The following is an 8016-nucleotide window of genomic DNA, read 5'->3' as shown; positions in this document are numbered from 1 at the left end:
GTACAAAATACTGAGAGGAATCGATAGGGTGGACAGGGGGAGTCTGTTTGAGCTGTCTCCAGGTACTCGGGGTATGGTTAAGTCACCGGGATGTCAGTAAATACTTCTTCAGCGTTAGAGTGTTCATCAAGTGGAACGACCCAGATAGTGAGTGGTAGAGGCGGGATCAATACATAGCTTTAAGAGAAGGTGTAATAGGGTTCATGCAGCCAGGTGATAGCGAAAACAATTTCGACCAGCGGAGAGGCGGAACCAGGAGTTCAAACTCGACACCTGCAACCACAATTAGATGACTACAACAAGGTGAGTACACACACAAACAAATTCGCGTTCGCAGTGGCCGTGATCGTATAGTGGTTAGTACATTGCGTTGTGGCCGCAATAACCCAGGTTCGAATCCTGGTCACGGCAGCAAATAAAGTGTTTTTTTTTTTCACTCAGAGGCCTAGATAGAGCAGAAATTATTTATGATCATCAGTAATCTGGCAGTACGCACGCACGCACGCACGCACGCACGCACGCACGCACGCGCTCGCGCGCGCGGGGCGAGTCGGGGACAGGAGCTGTGAATCGACCCCTGTAACTACAACTAGGTGAGTACAATTAGGTGAGTACACACACACACACACACACACACACACACACACACAGAAGTTGGTAAGAAGAGAAGCCTAACGTGAGTTTGAGAATGACGTAACATAGAGAGCTAAATCTGAGCCCAAGATGATGTTCAGTCTTATCAGAAACACAACTTTGAACAACCAAGTAATAACTCCGAAGAAGGAAAGAGGGGAACTCACTAGCTATGACCAGAAAGTCTGTGAGGAGCGAAACAAAAGATCTGAGCAGATATTCTAAGCGGAGTCCGGAACATTGTCAGAGATTCAAAGAGGGAGATTGCACCAACTGATAATGAACACACTGACAAGCATAGTATGTGACGTTACAGAGAAGATTATCAGAAAAGTAGTGGAGCATCTGGAGAGGAGTGGATTAGAAAGATTTATCAACAGCCAGCACAGTTTTCAAAATGGTGAATCCTCACTTACAAATTTGCTAGTTTTATGACTAAGAAACAAAAGTCAAGCAGGAGAGAAAGAGAGAGAGAGAGAGAGAGAGAGAGAGAGAGAGAGAGAGAGAGAGAGAGAGAGAGAGAGAGAGAGAGAGAGAGAGAGAGAGAGATACAGACAGACAGAGACAGACAGAGACAGACAGACAGACAGACAGACAGACACACACACACACACACACACACACACACACACACACACACACACACACACACACACACACACACACACACACACACACACACACACACACACACATAAACAGATAGACAGACAGAAAGGGGAAGAGCGGGGACAATACAGAAAACTTGGAGAACAACTATAGGAGCAGGACGGAATAACAGTTAAAGCACCGCAGTAGTTCATGGAATACTTAACAGGGAAACAATGAGTCTGTCCTGAGGTCAGTGGTCACCTGCGGTCATACCTGCCTAAGCTCTTGGGAGTTAACGTGGGCTGTTACCAAGCACCATGGCTTGTTGTAGTGTTTTAGAATCTCAGGTTCAAGTGTTGAAGAAGGAGATTCTACTTCTTCAGGAGGAAAATAGGAGGCTGAAGCTTCGCATAGATAAGTTTGGGAGCGAGTGTGAGAAGGATTTAGCTGGTAAGGAGGAAATGGTCACCAGCAGTGATAGTGGCAGCCGCTTTAAGTGGCAAGTGGTTCACAGTTCAGGAAGAAGGAAGATGAGAATTAATAGAGAAGATGTGAAGGTAGGAAATCGATTCTCTGTTCTCCAAGACGAGTGTACTTCAGTGGTTAGTGAGGCTGAAGGTACCACTGATTCCCCTGCTAATCAAGGTAAGAATATTTTAATAGTAGGCGATTCTCAGGTAAGATATATGGACCGTGCATTTTGTAACAAAGACAGAAAGGTCAGACAGAGAGTGTGCCTTCCTGGAGCTGGTGTTGGTGACATAGTCAGCAGGTTGGATAATATTATGGCAGGTAATGGGAACAAGCCCATTATCTGTCTTAATACTGGGGTTAATGACATTGGGAAGGGCAGGAGACAGGAGCTGCTGGATAAGTACAGGTCAGCCATAGAAGTAGTTAGGTCTAAGGGAGGGATCCCAGTCATATGTAGCGTCTTGCCTAGAAAGGGAGTGGGCAATGAATGGATGTCTAGGGCAATTGGTATAAATTGCTAGCTAGACAGGTACTGCAAGGAACTTGCAGTCCCATTCATTGATAACTGGGACCTATTCTTTGGCAAACGCGATATGTATGCTAGGGATGGGGTTCATCTCTCTGGGGATGGAGTGGTTGCATTAGTCAATTCAATTGAGAGGGTAATTGATGACTTGTCTAAGAATTTAAACTGATAGATTATAGAGGTATGGGTGTTTGTGGGGAAACAATCAGGCTGCAGCATTAGGGTTAAAAACAGCAGTTATTACCGGGATACCTCAGGGATATGTTTAAAAGACAATATTCAAAATAAAGTAGCTAGTAATGGCAAATCAACTGATCAACAAAGAAAGACAGTAGAGGGCAACGAGTTACTAGCTCCCTTAAGGTTTACTATACAAATTGTAGGAGTCTAAGAAATAAGATAGATGAGCTAAGATTACTTGCAAGTGCAGGTAATGTAGATATTATTGGTATAACAGAGACCTGGTTCAACCTGAAAGATAGAGAAATGCCTTCTGAATGCAACATACAGGGTCATAAACTATTCCGCACTGATAGGGTCGGGTCAACAGGAAGGGTGGTGGAGTGGTGATGTAGGTCAGAGAAAATTTAAATTGCTGTCTAAGACAGGATATAAGATTAGAAACATCGAACACAGAATCTGTTTGGCTACAGTTTCTCGAGGGACGTGACAAATTAATTTTTGTTGTGATTTATAGGCTCCCAAACCTTGATAGGGAGTGCAGTAAGCTGTTATGGGACGAAATTCATAAGGCATCTAGATATGAAAATGTTGTGATAATGGGAGATTTTAACTCTAGACAAACTGACTGGAACAATATGCCAGGAAATCTTGAGTCTAGTGACTTTCTTGATACGGTTCAGGATTGCTTTTTAGAACAGGTTGTGACAGTACCAACTAGAGGAAACATTCTGCTTGACTTGGTTCTTGCCAACAAAGATTCACTAATTAATAATCTTGAGGTTAATGATGAGCTTGGGGAAAGTGATCACAAATCACTTAGTTTCAGTATATCATGGAATTACCCAGATAACTGCAATCAAATCTCTGTCCCAGATTTTTGCTTGGCCGACTTCATGGGACTGAAAAATTACCTGGGTGGGCTAAATTGGGATGTCCTGACTATGGGTCAGGTAGGTGATCTTGGTTGCCAATATAACGTTTTTCAGAGCATAGTTCTAGCTGCCCAGACAACTTTTGTTCCGAGTAGAGAAATTAAATCTAACAAAAATGATCCCAAATGGATGAACAATAGATTAAAACATCTCATTGGTCAAAAGAGAGGCATATATAGGCGTATCAAAAGAGGGGATGGGCAGTTACGAAATCAATATATTCAATTAAAGAGAGAAATAAAGAAAGGAATAAGAAAAGCAAAAAGGGATTATGAGGCTAAGGTCGCAAGGGATTCAAAGAGTAACCCAAAAGGGTTCTTTCAGGTATACAGAAGTAAGATTAGGGACAAGATTGGCCCACTTAAGAGTAACTCTGGTCAGATCACTGACAGTGATAAGGATATGTGTGAAATTCTCAATACCTACTTCCTCTGAGTTTTCACTCAGGAAAATACTATCGATATTCCTGAAATAATAGATTATGTAGAACAGGATAATAAACTATGTACGATTGCAGTAACTAGTGACATGGTCCTCAGACAAATAGAGAAACTAAACAAATCCCCAGGCCCTGATGAACTGTTTGCAAGGGTGTTAATGGGATGTAAAGAGGAACTTAGCATACCTTTGGCTAATCCTTTTAACATATCACTACAAACTGGCATAATACCTGGTAAGTGGAAAATGGCAAATGTGATACCTATTTACAAGGCAGGTGACAGGTCCTTGGCTTCAAACTATAGACCAATAAGCCTTACCTCCATAGTGGGAAAATTTATGGAATCAATAATTGCCGAAGCAATTTTTAGCCATCTTGATAGGCACAGATTGATTAATGAATCTCAACACGGTTTTACAAAGGGGCGTTCCTGTCATACGAATTTACTAACTTTTCACTAAGGTGTTTAAGGAGGTAGATCATGGTAATGAATATGATATTGTGTATATGGACTTCAGTAAGGCTTTCGATAGAGTTCCACATCAGAGACTATTGAGGAAACTTAAGGCACATGGAATAGGAGGAGAAATTTTTTCCTGGGTAGAGGCATGGCTGACAAATAGGCAGCAGAGAGTTTGCATCAATGGGGAGAAATCAGAATGGGGGCACGCCACAAGCGGTGTTCCTCAGGGGTCAGTGCTGGGCCCGTTGTTGTTCACAATTTACATAAGCGACATAGATGAGGGAATAAATAGCGACATAAGCAAATTTGCCGATGACACCAAAATAGGCCGTCCAAATCATTCTAATGAGGACACTAGAGCACTCCAGGATAATTTGAATAGACTGATGCAATGGTCGGAGAAGTGGCAGATGCAGTTTAATATTGACAAATGCAAAGTTGTAAATGTTGGACAGTTAAATAACCATGCCATATAAACTAAATAATGTAGATCTTAATACTACTGATCGCGAAAAGGATTTAGTTCTGGCTAGCAGTAATCTAAAACCAAGGCAACAGTACTGGCATTAGTGTTCGCAATAAAGCTAACATAATTCTTGGCTTCATATCTAGAAGTATAAATAATAGAAGTCTTCAGGTTGTTCTTCAACTCTATATATCCTTGGTTAGGCCTCATTTAGACTATGCTGCTCAGTTCTGGTCACCGTATTACAGAATGGATATAAATGCTCTGGGAAACGTACAGAGGAGGATGACAAAGATGATCCCATGTATCAGAAATCTTCCATATGAGGATAGACTGAGGACCCTGAATCTGCACTCTCTCGAAAGGCGTAGAATTAGGGGGGATATGATCGAGGTGTATAAATGGAAAGCAGGAATAAATAAAGGAGATGTAAATAGCATGCTAAAAATATCCATCCAAGACAGGATTCGCAGCAAAGGTTTCAAATTGGAAAAATTCAGATTCTGGAAGGATATAGGAAAGCACTAGTTTGGTAATAAAGTTGTGGATGAGTGGAACAAACTCCCGAGTACAGTTATTGAGGCTAAAACGTTGTGTAGTTTTAAAAATAAGTGAGATAAACACATGAGTGGGTGTGGGTGGGTGTGAGTTGAACCTGACTAGCTTGTGCTGCTGGGTCTGGTGCCGTGCTCCATCCTTGAGTAGGGGTGACCAGACTGGGTGGGTCATTGGGCTAATCCGGGGGGGAACATGGACCTGCTCCGCATAAGTCAGCAGGCCTGTTGCAGTGTTCCTTCTTTCTTGTGTTCTTATGAAGGTAGTGCGGGAATGGGCGAATGTTACCAGTGGAGTTCCACAGGGGACCGCATTTGGGCCAGTGCTGTTTCTGGTGACTAGGAATGATTACAAATGGATCTCAACAATCTGTAGCACTGGCCTTCAAAAGTGACTATTAAAATTTATCCACTAAAATTGCAAAGTTATGAAAATCTAGCATATTCCATTAAAAACAGAGTACAGGACTGGGGTACACAATACCAAAGAGTGAGAATAATCCCAAGCATTTCTCTGAAGGAAAACATCAACTGGATAACTGATGAGGCAACTGCGAGAGTGGCAAATTTAAGAATAGCTTTCAGGAATCTTAAAAGGACACATTCACGACCCTATACATTTCATATCATGATTTTCTTGGAATATGCAGCGCCAGTATGGAACACGCATCTGATAAAGCACGTAAACAAGATGGTAAAAGTGAATTGGTTTGCTACAAGGCTTGATCCGTAGCTGAGTAGGTGTGAGTTATGAGGAGACATAAGAGGAGCTAAACTTGACGACATTACTGGATAGAAGAACCAAAGGTGACATGATTACGACGTATAAATTACTGAGAGGAATAGAAAGGGTGGAATGGGCGAGTATTTTTGAGAGGCGGGTCTCAGATACACGAGGTCACAGCAAAGACGAGTCACATAGATACTAGGAAATACTAATTTAACTTTCGAGTGTTCAGCAACTCGACCGACCCAGATAATGAAGTAGTAGAGGCGGGATGTATACATAACTTTATGAAAAATTATGACAGGGCTCACGTAACCAGGAGACAGCGAAATCAATTTCGGCCAGCAGAGAAAGGATCCATGAGTTGAGACTCGACCCCTGCAACCACAACCAAATGAGTGCAATTAGGTGAGTACACAAGCAGACAGGGGATCACCATGGCCGTGATCGTATAGTGGTTAGTACATTGCGTTGTGGCCGCAATAACCCAGGTTCGAATCCTGGTCACGGCAGCAGGTAAGGTTTTTCTTTATTCAGAGGCTTTGATAGAGCAGAAATTAATATTTATAATCTTCAGTAATTTGCTCGTATGCATGCGCGCGCGCGCGCACGCACACACACACACACACACACACACACACACACACACACACACACACACACACACACACACACACAAGCACACACCGTGTATGTCAGGCCCATACTGGAGTATGCAGCACCTGTTTGGAACCCGCACTTGATAAAGCACGTCAAGAAACTAGAGAAAGTACAAAGGTTTGCCACAAGGTTAGTTCCAGAGCTAAGGGGAATGTCCTATGAAGAAAGATTAAGGGAAATCGGCCTGACGACACTGGAGGACAGGAGGGTCAGGGAAGACATGATAACGACATATAAAATTCTGCGTGGAATAGACAAGGTGGACAAAGACAGGATGTTCCAGGGAGGGGACACAGAAACAAGAGGCCACAATTGGAAGTTGAAGACACAAATGAGTCAGAGAGATATTAGGAAGTATTTCTTCAGTCATAGAGTTGTCAGGCAGTGGAATAGCCTAGAAAATGACGTAGTGGAGGCAGGAACCATACACAGTTTTAAGACGAGGTTTGATAAAGCTCATGGAGCGGGGAGAGAGAGGGCCCAGTAGCAACCGGTGAAGAGGCGGGGCCAGGAGCTAAGACTCGACCCCTGCAACCACAAACAGGTGAGTACACACACTCAAACATACACAAGTAGGTAAGTAGAGAGGCTGAACGTCAGTTTGAGAACGACATAATATAGAAAGCTAAATCTAAGCCCAAGATGATGTTCATCCACACAAAAAACACAACTGTGAAGGACGTGGTAATAAGGATGTAGAGGGAAAGATGTGAACTCACTAGGAATAACTAGAAAGTCTGTGAGGAGCGGAACAAATGATTTGGGCAGGTATTCTCGGTGGAATCAGGAACATTGCCAGAGTCAAAGAAGGAGATTGCACCAACGAATAATGGACACAGTAAACACAACGGAATGAGAGAAGAAATTACTGAGCAATCAAGATACCGTGAAGGCAATGGGACCAGACAACATATCGCCGTGGGTTCTGCAAGAGGAAGCAGAGGAACTGTGCAAACTACTAGCAGCGATCTTTCGATAAATCAGTTGAAACAGAAACTACCAGAGGTCTGGAAAACAGCAAATATTCTCGCAATATTTAAATAAAAAGAACAGACAGGTTGCATTAAACTGCAGGTTTGGGTCACTGACATTCATATTATGTGACGTTATAGAAACGATTATCAGGAGAAGAGTAGTCGAGCTTTTCTGAAAAAAAAGTCAGGCAGGAAAGAGAGAGGAACGAGTAGACTTCAGATTTTTGAACTGTAAGAAGCGGGTTCAGGAACTGAGACTCAACCCTTCCAACCAAAATTAGATAAATTAGATGAGCACACGAAGTGTCACGAGATCGCAGTGGCCGTGATCGTATAGTGGTTAGTACATTGCGTTGTGGCCGCAATAACCCAGGTTCGAATCCTGGTCACGGCA

General features: G+C 42.7%; 3 non-coding genes across 3 annotated transcripts; all 3 read left to right on the top strand.

The window, feature by feature from the left end:
- Nucleotides 1–339: 339 nt before the first annotated feature.
- TRNAH-GUG (transfer RNA histidin (anticodon GUG)) lies at nucleotides 340–411 on the top strand. Its single transcript has one exon. It is a non-coding gene; the product is annotated as a tRNA-His (tRNA).
- Nucleotides 412–6428: 6017 nt separating this feature from the next.
- Nucleotides 6429–6500, top strand: TRNAH-GUG (transfer RNA histidin (anticodon GUG)). The gene has a single exon. It is a non-coding gene; the product is annotated as a tRNA-His (tRNA).
- A 1444-nt stretch (nucleotides 6501–7944) lies between these two features.
- Nucleotides 7945–8016, top strand: TRNAH-GUG (transfer RNA histidin (anticodon GUG)). The gene has a single exon. It is a non-coding gene; the product is annotated as a tRNA-His (tRNA).

Source organism: Cherax quadricarinatus, chromosome 1 (assembly GCF_038502225.1).
Source record: "Cherax quadricarinatus isolate ZL_2023a chromosome 1, ASM3850222v1, whole genome shotgun sequence".
In the NCBI taxonomy this organism is placed as follows: domain Eukaryota; kingdom Metazoa; phylum Arthropoda; class Malacostraca; order Decapoda; family Parastacidae; genus Cherax; species Cherax quadricarinatus.
The sequence above is the reverse complement of the archived record's forward strand: the minus strand, read 5'-3'. Positions and strand labels throughout refer to the sequence as shown.